This window comes from Hemicordylus capensis, chromosome 1 (genome assembly GCF_027244095.1).
Source record: "Hemicordylus capensis ecotype Gifberg chromosome 1, rHemCap1.1.pri, whole genome shotgun sequence".
Classification (NCBI taxonomy): Eukaryota; Metazoa; Chordata; class Lepidosauria; order Squamata; family Cordylidae; genus Hemicordylus; species Hemicordylus capensis.
Window position 1 is genome coordinate 401,963,493 of NC_069657.1, and position 21,274 is coordinate 401,984,766.

Below are 21,274 nucleotides of genomic sequence, written 5' to 3' on the forward strand. Positions count from 1 at the left end.
ACTGGAAGTATTTTCTAGTTGAATTTTATAAAGACCCAGAAAGACAATGGCTACTCTAATATGATGACCTATGGAATAGCTTCCCAATGTACATATGATATAATCTGAGATATTACATCTTTCAGTCTATGGGCAACTTTGGATAGAGAGAAGTGTGAGTGATTAATGCTTTTTCTTTTTTATATCTTCTGTGTAATCTCAGAGGCCAAGATTTGCTTGCCAGCTCTTCAAAAGAGAAAGGGGAAATATTTATATGCCTAATACAATGCAGCTCACATGTCTACACCTACAAACAAGTGGGAATATGGACATTAACCAATGAAAGACTTCCATCCCTTGCACACATTGGGCATCTCATCCTTAATACTTCAGATGTCATGCATTTATTTTGAATTGACATCCAAGTAAGTGTGTAGCCCTAGGAGTTATACATATAAGCTTCTGAATTATAGGAAGCCTGTGATACTCAGATATTCTGGCTAGTACTTTGTATTTGAAGAGAGGTATGCCTTTCTGCTAAATCTCTGCAGGAGAGTTGTAACTTGACCAGACTATAGTGACAAGTGAAGGCTGAACTTTAAGAACAAGGAATCACTCTACTATGATATATACACAACTCTGATTTGGCCCATTTCAATTCACTCACTCCCACGTCCCTTTGGCCTAAATGAAGCACCTTCTGGTGGGAGCTGGTGGGGTCAAAGTGAAGTACACTAGGCCAAACCATTCAGCTCCCCCCCTCAAGCTTCACTTCAGCCTCCCCACCCACTCCTAAAACTAGTTATTGGGACCAGCAGGTGACAGGAGACAAGCCTTTATGTTGCATTTTCCTTCCTTGCATCAAGGGACAAAGCAGCTGCCTTCCACAGCTTGGCTTTTAAAATGACCCCCCCTCTACACACACACACACACACACACACACACACACACACACTTTCCCCATGGAAGTCGGGGAATGGCATAGGGATTCTCCGGGGATTCATAGTATTTTATGAGGCTGCAGCTATTGCCTCCGAAATAAATTCCCTGGGACTCCACAGGAAAGGAGCATGGGGGGTGGTTCATTTTAAAAGTCAAGCTGTGGAAAGTGGCTGCTTGTTCCCTCTTGGTTGGGAGCAAAAAAGGTAGAATAGAAGCTTGTCTCCTGTCCGTCCCAGTAAGTAGTTTAGGGGTGGTGGGACCAAAGGGTTCAGTCTGAAGCAAAGGAGGCCCCCTCAAAGCAGGGCTGAAGAGTGCCAAGCCAAATAGGGGACCAGAGTTTTCTGATTGACAGCTGTAGCTGACCAGTAAGGGAATTACCTTTCAGACTTACTACTGATGAAAACGTTCTGCAATTGGTTGATCTGCATCCCCACTCCCTTCCAGTCACAGCGGCTCACAGAGCAATCTTACAATCGCACAAGGGAAGAGAGGCAATTTTCACCTATCCTCTCTTTCGTTTGCTGCCCCTGATGCCACTGCAAATATGTCCCTAGAGGTCTCCCAGCCCTAGAGACATATTTCCAGGTGGCATCAGAGGCAGCAGTAAGGAGGACCATGAAAATCACCCCTGACCCTTCTGCGAATGTGACATCATTCTGTGTAGTACTTCCAATCACATATCTGTCCACAAACTGGGACTAATGTCCTCTCAGAGGAGGCTACCATGTCTCCAAACATGCAAATAATGCAAAGCCAGTAAACAGGGAAGGCACACCTCCTCATCCCATTATGACTCAACATAAAAAAGTTACAGCCATTAACCATTTCCATACCCATTAGGTCCTGTGCATCAGACTGATCTGAAGTGGGCCTCCATTTGCATCAGAGAAATGTTACAAAAATTGCCTGAATCAGATCAGAATTGGATTTAATCTGATACTTTTTTCTGTGCACAGGCTTAACACAGAGAGGGAGAGGGAGTAAATATCATGCAAAAGCAACCTTTCCTTACATTTGAGATAGCTTACACAAAATGTCAACCAGTTTTGGAGACCTAGCAAATCTGTCACCATTCATATAATTTATGTTTAGTCAATGCAGGCTGAGTCATTTCCTTCTATACATGTGTGAACACAGATTCATTTCTTCCTTTGTGTTATCATACAGGGGCTGCTTGGCTTTCTGGTGATCAGTCTATTAACCTCATGCACATGTCAATGAGTAGCCTGGAGTTTCATAAAACTGGGACCATCTCTTGACCAGGAGATTACTGTAGGAGAATGAGGTTCCTGGTGCCTTGAGCTGTATGTCTCTCCAGGCCTACTCAGCTATTGGGACTCTGGTACCAACACTGGCCATGGAGTCCCCTCAGTCCCTAATCTCTTGAGTTGCCTACGTAATTAATGCTAGCCCTGAAGATAATAGGCATCACCCTTTAAAGCTGCCTTCACTTAACCAACCAGTTGTCTAATGCCAACTCTGTTCTGACACAATTGCTTTCATTTTATATCCCGATCCTCTTTTCGGATGAGGCTAGACAAGCTCAACCTCTCACGTTGTTTGATACAGGTGAAGACTGAGTCAGCTTTGGGTTGGCCCTGTCATCCAATCTTATCTTCACATTCTCCAGAGGGAAATGTGATGTCTCCAGCCCAGGTTCTTTCTTATCTGTTTTTCTTCATTTCTATTTTACCTCAGGTCAGTATTGAAGCCTTGCTGCTCATTTCAGGTCATGCTGCCAGTCGTATAAGACTTGCAATCCAGAGGTTTGAGGTGAGGGCCAATAGTAAGCATGTTGCGGGGGCAGGGGAGAGTTATTTTTTCAAAGTAGCTGCAGGGCTTTGGTTTTATTTCCAGGGGGGCAAATATTTGGTTTCAAAAAAGAGATGGGGCCAGTTCAGATATGTCTATTGACCCCTTGGAATCATATGGAGGCCGAGCAGGTGTGAGCGCGGTCTCCACCACCACCACCACCCCACGATCCCAGTCTCACTACTGTTCTGCTGTATAAACACATGGGGGGGCAGTTTGTTCACCTGCCCCCCAAACATGCAATTTTAATACTATTCTAAATATGTCTTAAAATCATATAACTTAAAATCAACTGCATGGCAGAGTGACAGACAGTAGACTTTGTGTCAAGGAGGAGAAAGGCATGTACATGTTCCTCTTCTCAGGATTCTCAGAGACCAGTGGATTTATCATCCAAACCAGCTCACAGATTGCACAGAGAACATAGACTGCACACAGGCATATCTTTTTTTTTTTTTTTGCCTTAGCTACTTGATGGCCTGCCAATTTTATTCAATTAATAAGGACATTTAATGGAACCCATTCTAGTCATTAACAGATGGATTGGATATCCATCGCCCTGCAGAGAATGTGCAATGCACAAGGACACACATTCACTCACCAAAGTTGTTTTCCAGCAGCACCGATAACAAGGGGAGGGGGAGCAAAACACAAGCAGAACACTTTGTGATGCTCAAGTGTTGTGCGACACGTTTATGAGGGCCAGCTGTTGAGGTAATCAAGGTAATTGTAAAGCAGGCTTAGATGACTCAAACTGGAAAGCTGTGCCATATCCAAGTGAAGAGATTTTTAAAAATCACAGTCACCAGCCTCACTAGCTTAAAACAGGAATACACAAATCTATCAGGGACAGGACAGAACTGAACCTCCACGGAAATATTCATTGAAGCCATAGCTTGTGGGATCTGCTGTTTTCTGATGAGTTCCAGATCCACTGGGGAAATAAAAGGAAGCCTCCAGAGTAGGAAGGGAGAGGTTTTTTGCTGCCCCTTCTCCGTTTCAGTGGGGAATTAATGCAGCCCCCCTGGTCTCCACTGAACCCCTGCCTCACAGCCATATTCTAGGATGGAAGAACTCAGATCCATCAGTTCGGGGAAAGTGCAACATCCTCCTTCCTGAAGTGCAGAACTTCAGATGTCAGGGTGGGGGTGGGGGGCACTTGCATGATTTTGGAATGTGCAGAATCAGGCAGAGCAGATTGAGACTGGCTTTCTGCCAAAACTCAGCAAAGCAGAATCTGGTGGATCTGCCCCCTCCCCCATTTCAGGAACTGAGCACACAAGTGCTGTTGACAGATATTTTTATACAATTTACAAATATTTATATGCTGCTCTTCAACCAAAGTTCCCAAAGTGGATTATACAGAGAAATAAATAAGACGTAACAAAGGTGGTCCCCTGTCCCCAAAGGGTTCACAATCTAAAAAGAAACATAAGGCACATACCAGCAACAGTCACTGGAGGGATGCTGTGCTGAAGTTGGATGGGGCCAGTTGCTCTCCCCCTGCTAAATATAGGAACATAGGAAGCTGTCATATACTGAGTCAGACCATAGGTCCATCTAGCTCAGTATTGTATACTCAGACTGGCAGTGGCTACTCCAAGCTTGCAGGCAGGAATCTCTCTCAGCCCTATCTTGGAGATGCCAGGGAAGGAATTTGGAATCTTCTGCTCTTCCCAGAGCATCCCCATCCCTTAAGGGGAATATCTTACAGTGCTCACACATCAAGTATCCCACTCATATGCAACCAGGGTGGAACCTGCTTAGCTAAAGGGACAAGTCATGCTTGCTACCACAAGAGCAGCTCTCCTCTCCTACAGGTGAAACTCGGAAAATTAGAATATCGTGCAAAAGTCCATTAATTTCAGTAATGCAAATTAAAAGGTGAAACTGATATAGGAGATAGACGCATTACATGCAAAGCGAGATAAGTCAAGCCTTAATTTGTTATAATTGTGATGATCATGGCATACAGCTCATGAAAACCCCAAATCCACAATCTCAGAAAATTAGAATATTACATGGAACCAAGAAGACAAGGATTGAAGAATAGAACAATATCGGACCTCTGAAAAGTATACAGTATACTGTGCTTGATTGGCCAGCAAACTCGCCTGACCTGACCCCATAGAGAATCTATGGGGCATTGCCAAGAGAAGGATGAGAGACATGAGACCAAACAATGCAGAATTGCTGAAGGCCGCTAATGAAGCATCCTGGTCTTCCATAACACCTCATCAGTGCCACAGGCTGATAGCATCCACGCCACGCCGCATTGAGGCAGTAATTGCTGCAAAAGGGGCCCAAACCAAGTACTGAATACATATGCATGCTTATACTTTTCAGAGGTCCGATATTGTTCTATTCTTCAATCCTTGTCTTCTTGGTTCCATGTAATATTCTAATTTTCTGAGACTGTGGATTTGGGGTTTTCATGAGCTGTACGCCATGATCATCACAATTATAACAAATTAAGGCTTGATTTATCTTGCTTTGCATGTAATGCGTCTGTCTCATATATCAGTTTCACCTTTTAATTTGCATTACTGAAATTAATGGACTTTTACACAATATTCTAATTTTCCGAGTTTCACCTGTATAAGAGAATCACCACTTGAAAAGGTGTCCCTTTGCTCAGTTAGCAGGGGTAACTTTGATCAGGAGCAACTTTGATCAGGGGTAACTTTGATCAGTTGCATACACCTTCAGACACCTTAAGCCCATTTGTATGCCCAAAAGCTGGGTAGAAGGAGGAACCAACCAGGATTTCATCCCTGTGTGTGCTCCTGAGAGCCAGCTGTGTGTTGGCAAATATTGAGGTAGGAGGACAGTGAGTGGGTGCTAGCTGCAATCTGGGTAGGACTGTGCAGACATACCTTTCCTCCACCCTTGGTACAGTGCTGGGTAAATGATGTTAGTTGGCTGCTGCCTTCCTACCCTCTTGGCAGCTAGCACACAATCACTGCCCTGTCCTTCTATTTCAAACATTGTCAAAACACCAATTCTCAGGAGTGCTCAGGAGTGCTCTGAAATCCTGGCTAGATGCTAGTCATACCCAGGTTCTGGTTGTGTAAATGGGCTTCTTGCCTATCTCTTCAGACAGGAACAACTGAAATTGATCCAACAAGAAACCTTGTTAGTCAAGGGTGTAACTATAATTGAGCAGGCAGGTCAAAGAACTCGGGGGCCCCAGTTCCTGAGGGCCCTGCAGCTCCACCCCTCTCTATTTTATTCATTATCTCCCTCACTCTGAGGGGCCGCTGGGAAGAGGAGTGAACACAGTCCCCCTCTCCCCTAGCTACACCCCATTGCTGGTGTTATTGAATCAATCTCTCCCTCTCCATGCCTCCCTCCCTCTCCATTTTTATCCCCTATCCCTTGACATTTCTTGGATGCTTCATCCAAGGAGGATGTTTCAAACACACATCAGAACTTCATTTGGGTGACATTCAATAGCAACGTTAGCTTGAAAAAAAATGACACCATACACATAACTATTCTCTAACCTCTTATCCCATTTCCACAGATGCTCTCTCACAGGCCAGGTTTGCACATGCTGATTCAAAAGGATGTACTGTACATCCACTCAGTTATGTTCCCAGAAGCTTGCTGAGTTCAAATGGGAAAGAAGAGGTGTGCCGCAATGGAACAAGGAGGGAGAAAGGAACAGCATGCCCCAGTGGGTTGAAGCAGTGCCAGCAGACAGCAGGGAGTCCCAGGGGTGGATTAAGCTTTTTGCCACTCATAGGCAAAAAGGCTTTCCCCACCCTTTTACCTTAAACAAAAAAGGTTTGCCTTTTTTTGTAATAAAGTAAAAGGAGGGGGGACTTTCTCCTTGTCCACTCCACCCTTCCTGCAGCCCTTGCTGCCCACAGAGAGGGGAGGCAAAATTTGAGGATGGGCAAAGTTCCTCAAATTTTGCTACTGCTCAAATTCTGCCCCTCTGTTAATCCACCACTGGGGAATCCTGTGGGGAACTGCCCATGGTAGCAGGGGGTGGTGTTTGCTGCCCCCAACCCCCCGTCCTGCTTCTTATGACCATGATGACTACCTCACCCTGCTGCATGGAAGGGTGTCTGGGTGACACCAGCAAATGAAATGTTAGAAATGCCCCCCTTTATTTCCTCCACCATCATGTTGGACCAAATATATAGTCACTTCTGTGAAAAACATGGCTCTCACTGAGAGATTCCAGTGCTAATTTTTGAAGTCTTGCCGATTTGGATACATCACATTTAGCTCCAATTTAACTAGGACAGCTGGTCTTGTGGTAGCAAGCATGACTTGTCCCCTTAGCTAAGCAGGGTCTGCCCTGGTTGCATTTGAATGGGAGGCCTAATATGTGAGAACTGTATGATATTCCCCTCAGGGGATGGAGCTTCTCTGGGAAGAGCATCTAGGTTCCAAGTTCCCTCCCTGACTTCTCCAAGATAGAGCTGAGAGAGATTCCTGCCTGCAACCTTGGAGAAGCTGCTGCCAGTCTGTGAAGACAATACAGAGCTAGGTAGACCTATGTTCTGATTCAGTATATGGCAGCTTCCTATGTTCCTATGTAACCATACTGGGTTGAGGGGGAGAACTTTTCACCATACCATTCCTGATGGTCTTTTCAGAACATAAACACGGCCATTCCTGATGGTCTTTTCAGAACGTTACTGTCAGGTTTGCTCCTCGATAATCCAGCTTTCCTTTCTTGTTAGCACCAGTTACTGTCATGGACTGGGATGCACCAGCCCAGCCTCTTATCTTGCAGCCAACCAGAAACTAAGCCCTAGGATTTGCTGGCTATTCCAGGACCTGTCTCCTTATCTTACCCAGTTTAACACAACTTTGGTGACATCAGGACACCTGCTGGAGGATTAGAGGCCAGCTCTTTCTAAAATACTCACTCTCAACTGGCCTTCTCAACACCTTAGTATTAAACCAGATTGCTTTATCTTTACTGCTACTATATCCAGAATCAGAATTCCTATCAGATCCAGAGGTTTCAGCTCTATCTAAGCAGTACTGCATAGATAGCATTTGCAGTATGGAGTATATATGCAGTATAGAGGTGCAGTATTTGGAAGTAATGTTTATTCACTTATGCTCTTTGGGACTGAGATATTTTGGAGTACAGAAGATCTTTACACACAATAAGCATCTAAAATAAATTACATTTTAGAATCTTCATTTGGGCCATTGGTGGAATAGACCATGCTACAAGCTGAGGTATAAACTACTAGCAGAAACCACTGTTTGAAAGTATTATATATCTGATGTTTTGATTACTGATTTTTAATTTTGTATGCTGGATCATTAACCTGCTCAGTTGAAATCAGCAGGTCCAATGAGTGACATGCTACATTTTTGACATGTTGGGACAGATCTGTGGTTGTCATGGTAGCCATGAGGTTCTGAGATGCATCTGACAAAGTAGTCTCAGCATAGATGTCGAAAACCTTCTGAACCATAAGCTGGAGAGGGGGGAGTCATTTGAAGAGATAGCCAGGTGTTTTTTGTTAGAACACCATGTTTTGTGTTTTGTTTTTGGCACAAAAACACCAGTGTTTTAGCTAAAAGAGCCAAGCTATCCCTTTAAATGGCCTCCCCACACATGCACAGAGGACATTTAAAGGGTTAGCCGATTGAGAGTGACTGGTGGGCCATGGGGATGGATGGCAGGTTGGGTTGCCACCTCTCCACTGCTGCGAGCTCTGCAGTTACTGCTCCCAGAAGCAGTTCAAAGGTGCCTCTATGCCTCTTGTTTTTAAAAGCTGCCACCAGTGGGCCACAGGAAGATGACGGGTCGGGTTGCCACCTCTCCCCCCCACACACACTGCACAGGCTCTGCACAGTAAAGGTAATTTCCCAGCTCCGTGGCACCTCTTTCTTTTTAAAAAAAGGCTCAAAGGAGGCTGTCCTCCGCATCCCTCCCTGCATACAGATCAAATAGATTTAGATTTGAATAGAATCAATTTTTAGATTTGAATAGAATCAAATTAATTCAATTCATCTGAATTGAATTAGCCTTTTTAGGGCTGATTTGATTCGTGTTTAAATCGAAACAACACATTTTGAACTCGAATCAAATCAAGGTTTCTGATTTGTGCACATCCCTTCCAATCAAGAAAGGGAGATTGATTGAGACAGAACAAGAGAGTTCCAATCAAGAAGGGGAGATTTAGATGAAACAAGAAGATTCTCAAGTAGAGATGATAAAGGGATTCCACCTAAAAGATTGTTACTGGCAGCCAGAGAGCAGAAAATATCAGAACGTACAGATTGGCACAAAATTGAAGGCATGCCAGATTCAGAGTCAGATAAAATGCTGCAATTGAGAAAGGAAAAGATTGTATCATATCATAAAATAAAATGTGGGACTCAAAATTCAAGAACAAGACAGAGAAGGGGGAATTTGGGATTTTTCCATAAACATTCTCTCAATTCTTTATATGGGGCATGCTTGTCTATATTTGAATGTCTCCATGTTGTGGCTTGGGGGTGGAGTCATGGTTTGTTTGTCAACTTCTTACTTTATTTTTATTTATTTTACATTTAATATCCCGCTCTTCCTCCAGGGAGCCCAGAGTGGTGTACTACATGCTTAAGTTTCTCCTCACAACAACCCTGTGAAGTAGGTTAGGCTGAGAGAGAAGTGACTGGCCCAAAGTCACCCATCTAGTATCATGGCTGAAGGGGATTTGAACTCGGGTCTCCATGGTCCTAGTCCAGCACTCTAACCACTACAACACACTGGCTCTCTTGCTGTCCTAAATTCAATCTGATAAGCGCTCTCTCTCTCTCTCTCTCTCTCTCTCTCTCTCTCTCTCTCTCTCTCTCTCTCTGCATAAGAGACTGGAGCTATTCACACAACCATGCATGTGGGTGGGCAAGCAAGGGGAGGGGGAAGCAGGGTTCAACCTACCTTCCTTCCTCTTGGCTGTCTAAGCCTGGGCTTAGCTGCTCGTGAGAACAGCCTCTTAGTCTGTTTATTGTTTTTTTAGCCTATGTAGGCTATTATTGTCATCATTATATGTATTATTAATTAGTAATAAATATCAAACTCTTTTTTTCTCAGTTAAAGTTGCTTCCTGTAATTTCTCTGCAACAAGTACACTAGTAGAATCTCCAAGCTCTCCTAATTACCAGAGATCAGGTAGAAATACTGAAAACCTGAGCCCAACCACACAGGAGCCCTGGAGTGGGAGATGGTATTCATATATACCACAGCAACACCTCATCCCATCCCTCTAAGCCAGGGATTCTCAACGGTGGGTCCCCAGATGTTATTGGACTTCAATTTCCATAATCCCCAACCAAAGGCCACTGGGGCTGGGGATTATGGGAGTTGAAGTCCAATAACATCTGGAGACCCAACACAGAGCTGGTTCTCAATGCTGAGACCAGAGCAACAACCCAAAAGATAAAGCCTGTATAAACCCATGAATAAGATAGCAACTATTAAGATTCGAAAAAGTCCATATTAAACAGTCAAGTATAATAGATGATAACCAACCAACAATCCACTTATGGGGTGGATACAATTTAACCCCTCAAGAGTCCGATTTAAAATACTTAGAGACAGGTCTCACAATCAGTGAGATCCGGTTTTGGAGGGTGCACGGGGAGAGCAGACTAAGCCCGCTCTCCCTGCACCCGAGTAGGGAGGGAGCCCTGGGTGGCTGGATCGGCTGCCCACACGATTGCCGGCTCTGTGACGGAGCCAGCGGGGGCTGGGGAGCTGGGGGCTGAGCTGCCCCCAGAAGCTCCAGTATGCCCTGCGTTAGCGCGCAGGGCATACTGGGGAGAGCCCCGGAGCTGGGAGGCGGCTTTTTGCCTCTCCTCTGGGGGTCTACTTGTGAGTAACAGCGGCATGGAGCCGTGCTGCGGCTACTCACGATCTGTAAAACCAGGTTTGCGGAGTGCTTGCTCCGCAAACCTGGTTTTAGGGGAGGGGTACTTAGGCAGGTTACTCGCCTAGGAACCACCAGGCTCGCAGCTGAGCCCGGTGGTTCACATGATGGGGGTGAAATCGGGCTAGCCTCTGCTAGCCCAACTTTGCCCCATCATGTGAATAGCCTCTTAAGACTCACAGTAAGGAAGGATCATGCATCATAAGGACATATTAATACTCTGGTTGCTGCAAATGTAATACCATTGGAAGAGCTGTTGTGCACACTGCACAACATCATAGAGTAGGAAAGATATTGACCTGGTTCAAACAGTCATTCAAATCTGAGTTTAATGTGGATTGCCAACATAAACATGATTGTGTGAACCCATATCAAGCTGGTTTATGGCCCAAGATTAATCTGAGATTCCCACCCTGGCTTGGGGCCATACAAGCATGCAAATGTTGGTAGCCCACATTAAACCTAGGTTTGAACAATTGTGTGAACCAATGGCTGCCCATGTGGCTGCCCATGATAAACAGGTAAAATCTCTGAAACAACTTCCCATTGGAAGCTTGGTCCCCTTAATAAAAAGCTCAGATATCACAGTTCTTTTTTAAAAGAAGACATTTTATAGAAGAATATCCCTTTGTGATTTAGAGAATCCATGTACCCTGCTGCTGCTGTTGCATTCACAACCAAAAATTTCAATTCCCTACAGGGAGTAGTGAATAAATGCTGGACAAGCTTGGCGATAATGCAGCAGACTTAATATTAACACACCTCCTTGCAAATCTCCTTCTGGAATAAACTAAGGAAAAAAAAGGAAAGGAAGCAAACAAATCAAATTCAGGCAACTTAACAGCATCATCTCTAAAAGGCATGTTTTCAGTTTCCCATGCAGCATCTTTGTGGGCTGTTTAGTGACATGTTTACATCTGCTTGTGTCACGGACATGCGGGGCTTTGGCAGCCTCCCAAGCTGAAGGTAATTCAGGTTATTACTATCAGAAAAACCAATGACAATCCCTCTGTTCCAATCCGGAGGCAGGTTGGGATCAGGAGCAACAGCTGGGACGAGGTTAAGAGCTTTGTAGTACTATGGGATTTGTTTGTCAATTCATGTTCATTTTTCAGGTTTTTTTACACAATTAAAATGCTGCTAAACAAGGCTCAAAGGTATTATAGCAAAACATTTTAGACAAAGATTATAAAGAGAGTATATGGCACCCACATAACAATTGGCATGACATCTTCTTTTCAAAAACAATATTAAGATAGTCCAATGCAGTACAATGATCGTCCTCTCTTAATTTAACACCGGGGGCCTATAGGCAGAAACCTGGATGTTTGCTTTCAGATCAATCTGCAATTCTTCACTTCTGCAATTCCTGCCTATATACCACTCATATTCCCCATTTTGCTCCCTAATTTTCCTTCTTTCACAGCTCTCCTTTTGATCCTCTATCTAGCTAGCTATCTACCTATCAGCCTTAGGATGTTTGTAGCAATTCCCATGGTACATGCACATCTTGCAAAAGTTGAGGGTTGTCCCGAGGAGAGAGAAGCCATGGAGGAGGGCTGAGCAGGGGACAGAGGGGCAGCTGCTGCCAAGGAGGGAGGGTTGAGAAGGAGGAGGCGGCGGTGGCAGCAAAGAAAGAAAAAAAAGTCATTGATCAGCAGCATCCATCACCCTGCCGAGTCTCCTCATGAGAAGGGTGGCCAAGCCGGGGTGGAAGAGAGCACCGTGCAGGCCGGAAGGGAAGCCCTGGCTCAGCCACTCTCCTCGCAAGGAGACTTGGCGGGCTGATGGAGGCCAGCCTTAGAGTTGCTCTCCTGCTCCATTTGGCCATCCTCCTCGTGAAGAAACTCAGCAGGCCGACGCAATGGAGGCCCGTGGTTGGAGCCGACTTCGGCCGCCGATTCCGTGATGCCCCTCTGGCGTGTGTGTGTGGGTGGGGGTGGGGGAACTGGCTGAGCAAAGGGGAAGAACTGTCAGGGGACAGCTTAAGGTGTGGAGGGAAGGGCAGGGAGCCGGATTGTCCAGGGAGGGGTGAGAGGCAAGAACTATGGCGCAGATGTTCTGCACAGGGCCAGCTAGTTCCTCTTAATTTGCTAAACCCTCTTTCAACCCATTCTAGGCCTCTCAGTTTTCATTTCCTTATTGGTTCTGTATGATGCCTCCTCCTCCTCTTCCTCCTCCTCCTCCTCCTTTCCTAGGCCCCAGCACCTTTTCTCTCTCCTTCCTTAGGCCCTTACGCCTGCTCTGAGTGCCCATCACCAGGATCTGAGCAGCTCACCCAATATTTTCCAGAGATCTTTACATCCAGAACGGCTCAATGAATGACAAGCAGAGATTCTTCTACCTCCCCAGACCTCCTCAGATCCTCTATGCCAGCATGACAGCTCAGCCTTTAAGTGTCTTTACAAATGTAGATTATTGGTCAACTGAACCAATGCTAGCTAAAGAGTCCATAACTACTACTCAATGGATTGGACTCCCAGTGTTTTCTAATGGTCAGTTTTGTCACTACATGCAGATTCAACATTAATTCTGCATCTTCCCTAGGAACATGTACTTATTCCAAGTAACAGTAATAAAAGTATAGCAGAAATGGGATCACCCAATATTTAATTAAATTATCTTTGAAAGGGTTTCCTTGAGATTATGCTTTGATTTGCATCCTCTTCAGTGGCACCATCTATACATTGCAATGTATAAAATTCTTTCAGTCTCACACACTAGGAAAAGGCTGTAATTTCAGATGCGCTTACATTTTCTATGATACTCAGCCTCTCAGATAACAGTTCCACTGATTAATGTATGAATGTTCCATTATTATCATCTAGAGACTTCAACAAATTGACATACTTCTTTAATAAGCCCATAGAGTTTGATGATAAACAAGCTTTCATAAATCTGAGTTCCCAGTAGTCTCTTAAGCATTGGGAAAAATTGGAACTAATTTGTAAGTACTAGACAAAATCAGGTGGCCTTTGCCCATTGTTTGTTTATATGGGGCATTCTGCTGCTGCTTTTAGCTTTCAGAGGATGCCAGGATAATGCACTGGAAGTTGTGTAAAGGAATGGGGTCATCAGAGCTCAGCAGCAGAGCATCAGCTTTGCATGAAGAAGGTCCCAGATTCAATCTCTGGCATCTCCAAGTAGGACTGGAAAAGATCCCCTGAAACCTTGGACTGCTGCTGCCAGTCAGTGTAGACAATACTGAGCCAGATGGACCACTGGTCTGACTTGATATAAGGCAGCTTCCTACGTTCCTAAGTTAGATAACTAATATGCAATGCAGAGGGGGAGAACCAGTTAGCATAACCCCTGCTAACTTGGCAAAGAGGCACCTTTTAACGTGGTGATTCTCTTTATTTAGCAGGGGGAGAGTAACTGGCCCTATCCACCCTCAGCACAGTACCTCTAGTGACTGTTGCTGGGGTCTATCTGATGTTGCTTTTTAGATTGTGAGCCCTTTGGACAAGGGACAGGGATCCATCTTATTTATTTGTTATTTCTTTGTGTAAACTGCCCTGAGCCATTTTTGGAGGGGCAGTATAGGAATCAATCAATCAATCAATCAATCAATCAATCAATCAAATAAATAAATAAAGTGTTTTGTAGGTAGATGGTCCCACACTGGGTCACCACCATTTTTAGTTAAAGGGCCTCGGTTAGCAGGGCCGGAAAGATCCTGCCTGAATTTTGATCTGAGACATTGCAAATCACCTAGCAGTCACAATAGGCAATACTGGACAATAGCTGGACCAATGAATTCACCAATTACAGCCATATTTCAGACTTGCAACTTGAAAAACGGGGAGGACATCCCACCCCACCACTGACATGCACCCCCTTGAGCCTGGCATTTATGCTTACCATGCTGTTTGTCTGAAGGAAGAAGCACTGTAAGCACGATAGCCAGCATTTTCATGACCAGCAACCTTGATCCTCCAAGGTTGCTGCTCATGGAAACACTGTCCATCATGCTTAATGAGCTTCCCTTTCCAGACAAACAGAGCGGTAAGCGTGGACACTGGGCTTGAGAGAGTGAGTGACAGTGGCAGGGCGGGACTTCCTCCCTGCTTTTCAAGTAGTAAGCCTGAGCGCCGGCATGCTCCATAATGTCAGAATAGGGCTTATCTTAGATGCTAATTGCCATGCAACAGCCAGTGCACATCTAATTTAGTTTTTGCTTCCATTTCTCCTATTGAACTTGCTTGTGTCAAGAGTAAAAAAAATTATTCATACTTTGTTGCAAGGGAACTTCTGCCATAAAAATAAAGGGCAAAACACATTTGTATACAGATCTGTCGATGTTCTTGGGAATAATGACCAAGATGTACATAGATTTTTCAGGACTGGTATGCACTACGTCAGAGATCTGAGCTTGGCAAACCATACAGTATGCTGATACCACTCTGTTTTCAGTATGGCAGACCAGAACTTGGGGTGGGGATGAACAATGAGGTGGGATCTATGCAAACCCAAAGTAAAAGGTTGTTTCCCCTACTCGAATATTTTCCATATTTACACCTCTGTGACAGTGGTGTAGAAAGGTTGGAGGAGGCCCAGGGCACAACTCCAAGACATGACCTCTCCCTTTGCCCACCCCTTCACTTGCCTCTCAACCCCTTGCTTGCAGCTCATCATCTGCCCACTTGCCAGGCTGTCCTCAACCTAACTGCCAGGAAGAACAGGCCTGCTGAAAGGGGCCACCTGTTATGCTGGAACTGGGGCCGTGCTGGTGAGTAGGGACAAGCACAGCCTGAAGGTGGCACAAAGTGGGGGGAGAAATGCTGGGGGCAAGAACCGTAGGGGGGCACGGAAGGTGGCAAGCATGGGCTCCAGGTAGCCATGGGCACCCGGGGCCCAGGTCCACTGCACACCCTAGTTCAATAGTGTCAATGCCACTGCTCTGAGAAAAGAATCAGTAGCCCAAGAAACTCTGTTATGAACATGTTCTAGGTCTGTGGATGGCAGACATCCAGGTTCTTCTTTAGGCCTTTCAGTCACAAGAGGCTGGAGGAAGGCATAAGTTTCAAGTTTTCTTATGAATAATTCATGGGGGCATGGCAGGGGGGAACTTATCACTACAGTTTTTACAACTCAAAGAAAGAGATTCCTACATGAAAACTATTGGTGGAATTGTATTTGATCTTTTCCATGTGTGCTTCCCTACTTTCCCAATGGTTCATACAATCTATACAAGTTATGCTACATGATGATTCTGTAGCCTTGGGGCTGTGCAGCCACTCATGCATGGGAGAAATATTGTAAGATCTGTGGTGGAAGTACTGCCATAGTACCAAGATGTAAATATATCATGAGAATATGAAATACATATTGAGGAAAAAACAAAACAGCAACAACAGCTTCACTCACTTCCTAGAGCAGGGTGAGGAACAAACTTGGATTTATCAAAGGCATTGTGGACTCTGGTATGACCATCCCTGTTGTGTGAGCAGGATTTGGATTTGCTGGTCCTGAAATATTCTACTTGAACTTTGCTTTTCTTATTTTTGTTAGCAAATCTAATTTTTTTCAAGATTCTTTCAAGGCAAAGACAGGGAAATCTAAATTTATGGGTCCTAGAATTGGCTCTAGGTAGACCAACATTATCTGATTAACATTAAATGTGTACCTTAAATCCAGCACCTAAAAGATCAGGTCTGAATATTACAAGTCTCAAACAAAGTGTACCTGGGATGGGGATTTTTACTCAGAATTGCTTTTGTTATTTTTGTAAGCAAATCTAATTTTATCAAGATTCTTTCAAGGCAAAGACAGAGAATTCTAAATTTATGGGTCCTAGAATTGGCTCTAGGTATACCAACATATGGTATATGTTATGCCTGAAAAAGGTAAAAACATGAATTGGTTTCCTTTCTTATAGGGTAATGCTGAGAGGTGTAGGGTGAAGCATATAGAAACAGAAATGCAAATGAATCCTTCCTCCCTTTCCTCCATGGATTTCTCCTCTTTCCTCCTTCTGTGGACAACAGGGTTCAAATTTGTCAATCCGGTATCTTTCATTCCACTGAACTGGCTAGAAGCTGAAAGTAAGAAAATACACACTCCTGCATCATAACCACTGAGACACAATTGTTTTCATACAGCTTCACAGCCTATTTCTACACACGGCGATGCAAATGTTCTTTGATGAACAGCAAAACCCCACTCCAGAAGTGGCATTTCTATACATGCACTCCCAAAACAGACAAGACTGCCACATTTCAAACATCAGTCAACAGAGAGACTGCTCTTACTAAGCAGACAGAGTGAGATGACTTCTAAGGAACTGTCAGGGAGCTGTCAACTCCTATGCCACAGTGCAGAAAGGGACAAGGAGGCTGCCATAGAAATGCTAAATGGGCTGTTCACATTTCCCCAAGGGGGGGATGAAAAACTAAGTGATTGTATCCCATATTTGGATTTAAACAAATATTATTAAACAGCAGCAACTGGCGGGGGGAGGCAGTAGGTAGGTGGAGGGAAGAGGAGAAAACAGGGGTTAATGACATGATTGTATTGCTGTCCGCAAAGACAGAGCTGTTTATGTGAGATACTTGATACAAGGAACTCAACATGCATTGGATTGTTTATCAGTCTGAAATAAGTATGGAATTCTAGGTATGATTTGCTTAGTCATAGCCATATTGCACAGAAGACAATATCAAATGCACGAGATGATGTAGAAGGTGTGGATTGCCAAATTTACCAAAGTATATCTGGGGAAGGGTGTTTTTTTTTTTTTTTTTAAATCACAATAGCTCTCTTTCAGCCTGTCATTAATCCTAAGGAGGTTTGCGGTCGTCTTTGCTTGGCTCTGTTTTGCAAGCGTGAGCAAACAGCATAGACTTGGCATGTGCCAATACAGACCCCGCCGTATGAACCAAGTGAGCAAAACTGAATATATCCAACTAATAATCGTGCCCAGCCATCCTGAGCTTTGTCACTTGTACCACCTGTCCCCATGAGGATGATTCTTCACACCCACACACATCTCCACTACAGAATCTGGCTGGCCCAAAGCATCTGAAATAACATAATTTCCCCACATATTTGAAACGGTGGGCGGGGGGGGGGGAGAAATGGCATTGGGTATCTCAGGGTACACATGTTTACCTAATTAATGCAGTTTTCTGGAAGCGCATCAGAGCAAAGCTGCTCTCGGTACAGGTGGCAACAACCTTCTCACTTTTCTCACCATGTTTCTGAGAACAGTGGGGGGGGGAGTTGCTCCTCTCCATCAGTACCCATCCTCACAGGGTATGCAGAAATTCCCCACCTCTTTGATCTTTCCTTAGCAACCCCAGGAAGTGGAAATTACCAAGAAGGTGTGCCTCAGACAAAATACATGAAAATACGCTCACTTCCCATTTGTGTAGGGAAGCTTTATAATGTACCTAATGAATGGGGGCTGCTGCCAGTACCCACTTTTACATAGGTGAGCTCTGCTGGGAATTGACCCAACCAGTTTCTATAGAGAATCCCTTGGCTAGATCTTAGCCATTCTGTCCCTTAATCTTCTTTGGGTTTAGAGCTCCAGATATATAATGTGGGTCAGAGAAAGTGAATGAGACAGATTTCCCATTTCGTTCCATCATACCACAAATTTCAGGGAATCGTAAACAGCTGATGATGCTGGAGTGACATGAAACGGCATATTTCTGCTGGGATGCTCATATGCCCACCCTTGTGCTCTAACTGCCCAGTCTAATTGCCCAGTGCTCTAACTGCCCAGTCTCAATGAGATCACCCATTTCACCATAGCAAGAATTTCAGCCAATCTAAGACATGGTGCATTTCACCTGAGCCCAGATGTTCCTTCACTGTCCTATTATCTCTCCTTGTCTACTGTGCCTTGGATCTCCACCTTCCATTTCTTTCCTTGACATCTCCCAAGATTCCTCTGTCCTTGAACTAAATGTTTTCACACACACACACACACACACCAGAGTTTATCTGCTGCACAGCGAAGTTCATCCTTAGCATTGCTAGATTTTTTAAATTTAAAAAAATCCCTAGGCAGCCTTCACATTTTCTTCCTTCCTTTCTTTCCCCACAATTCTCGTTCTAATAGAATATTGTAATTTCTCCTTCTCCATTTCCAACCCCTCCTTGATCTTTGATCTGCTCCAGCATAAATTATTTCAAATTTCTAGCAACACTTTAAACACACACACACACACACACACACACACTTCCTTTGAACTCCTCCCCCCCCCACATGCCAAGAGAGAAGCAAAAACAAGGCTCATCTCCTCCCGCAGGATCACTGTGATAGAGGTTCCTGAGCACAGAAATAAAGTTATACATTTCCCCCTCATGCCCTTCAAACACATTTCAAAAGCTTTCTTTTACGTTAACGGAAGAGCTATATCTACATACATGTAGAGTTATACAGGAAATAAGGAAACAACCCAGCTCTTACCTTTGAGGAATCACATTTATCCCTGGTTTGGTAATATAATCTCCAGAAGGTACTTACTTCTTCTTGCTATGCCATGCATCCTTTGCCCCCCTTTCTTTCTTCAAATGAAGATAGATATTTTTTTTTAAAAAAAAATCCTCCCTTGATCTCCAGCTATGAAAAATGAAGAAACCTTGGCAGATGGAATCTGATTCAACGAAGTCCAAATGACTGAATTCTTGAGACTCCTTACTCAGTAATATCCACAGCGCGCGCACACACACACACTCACACACAACTCACACACACTGAAGAGAAGACAGGGATGCATAGAGAGTGGATAAACTTCTTCTCCCCCCCCCCCCCGCTTTTTGTTTCCAAAAGATTATGCAGAGCGACAAAGCAGCCTGCAGGTTCTCTGAGCATCTGGATCCCAAAACATCCCAGGTGCCACATGCATGTGGCTGATGGAAGTCTTCAAGTTCATGTTAGCAGAGCCCGGCTTCTCTGTGTGTGTGTGTGTGTGTGAGAGAGAGAGAGAGAGAGAGAGACGGGGAGGGAGGGGGATATCCACCCCCACACACAAACACACACACGGTCACACATGCACACACACTCAACACAGACGGATGGATGGAGGGATGGGGAAAGGGGAGAAAAAGCCCAGCAGATTGGAATGATCTCACAAAGTGCTCTAGATGGCAGAGCCCGCCCGGTTTGTAAGACAAGCAATGTGGAGAGCTTAGGAAGGTGGCGGTGGCGGTGGGGTGGGGAGTGGGGGGGGAAATCCTCCCTCGCAAGCCGCTTGAGCGTCTTCTTACCTCTTCTGATGCTGTGCCGGAGAGAAAGTGCTCTCTGCAGCAAAAGAATCCATCTGGGCAGCAGACAGCAGCCTCCGCAGCCCTAACAAGGCATGTAGCACACCAGACTTTGCTTTTTTCCTTCTTTCTTGCTTTCCTTCCTTCCTTTTTTTTTTTTTTTACCAAAAAACAAAAAACAAAAAAAGGCTTATTCAAAGCCCAAGTGGGCGGAGAGGTTTGGGAAGCGACGGCAGGGGAAGAAGGCTTGGGCGGGGGGCTTCCAGGAGAGCGGTCCCTGACCCATGGTCCCAACTCCCAGCCTGGCTGGCTCTGTTGGCGTGGCACTCTGCGAGGCTTTCTAAGCCATTGCGTAATGACAACAGACCCCTAAGCCGTAGACACACACACGGCCTGACATGCTTACATCCACGGCAGCATCACTGAACATTTGTCAGCAGAAAGCATGTCAGTTCTCGGCACGGGGAGGGGAGGAGGGAGGGGAGAGCACAGAGCTGGCTCCCCCCCCCCTTCACTTCACTTCTCTTTTTCCTCTTTTTTAAACACCACAATTCTTGCGGCGGCGGCGGCGGCTGCAAAGGCTTGTTAAAACTGCAAAACATTGAAAGCGAAAAAGAAAAAAGAAAAGGGGGAGGGAGGCAGATCTCTCTAGAAATAGAATGCCACTGTCCACTCCAGCCACACTGCTATAAAGCTGCTCTGGTGGTCTCCATATAGGGTTAGTAACTTCAGTTCTGGGGATGGGGAGGTCGGCATGGGGGCCATGATCCTTCCTATTCCCTTTGTGGCTTCGAATAAATAAAATGCAGGGCAGGGGTATTCATGGTGAGGGGCGTGCTGATCAGTCCTCGCTGCTGAATGTGTGTGTGTGTGTGTTTGGGTGGGTGGGTGTGTTTTTAAAAAATAAAAATAAAAATAAATCAAAGATTCTCTTTCTTCTCTGCTCATCTGGCACAGTTTTTGCATATGGGTCTTGGGAGACGCAGAGCCCTTGCTTGCAGAGCAACTAGGGGGAATAGCCCCTTAGAATGAATGGAAAGAGGAAATAATGCCCCAGCAGCCCTGGAATTGTTCATCTCTAGGCATGCTCCCCCAAGCATCCTGTCTCACCACTAGCAGAGCAATTATTTTTTGTTTCAATTTTTTATTAACTTTTAACAATAATAGTAACCATAACAATCATAATAAACACAGTTACAAGTTGACTTCCCGCGCACCTCTTTTTGCGATACCAACTATAAATTTTACCCTTATTGTAATATTAATTTAAAAAGAAAACCACTAGCAGAGCAATTATAGTTACGTTTTACCTTGACTCAGAGAACCAATACAATGTCTGGTGTTAGGGGCAACATCTTGGGAAAGGGAGCTCTAGAATTGCTTGGGTGGCTCTCACGTGGGTATGCCTGCTCCATTTGGGTCCTGCC

At 44.8% G+C, this 21,274-nt stretch overlaps 1 protein-coding gene across 5 annotated transcripts in view; it reads right to left on the minus strand.

Annotated features, from left to right (window-relative positions):
• The window catches only part of LRFN2 (leucine rich repeat and fibronectin type III domain containing 2), a 397,502-nt gene extending 377,255 nt beyond the window's left edge, over nucleotides 1-20,247 (minus strand). For 3 of the 5 annotated variants that reach the window (XM_053305506.1, XM_053305446.1, XM_053305515.1), the window contains exon 1: nucleotides 19,051-19,701. The gene's annotated coding sequence lies outside the window, so the exon portion shown is untranslated. Of the gene's footprint in view, nucleotides 1-19,050; nucleotides 19,702-19,850 lie in introns of those variants that run through there. The other 2 variants (XM_053305456.1, XM_053305467.1) reach the window with 2 other exon arrangements.
• Nucleotides 20,248-21,274: the final 1,027 nt, after the last annotated feature.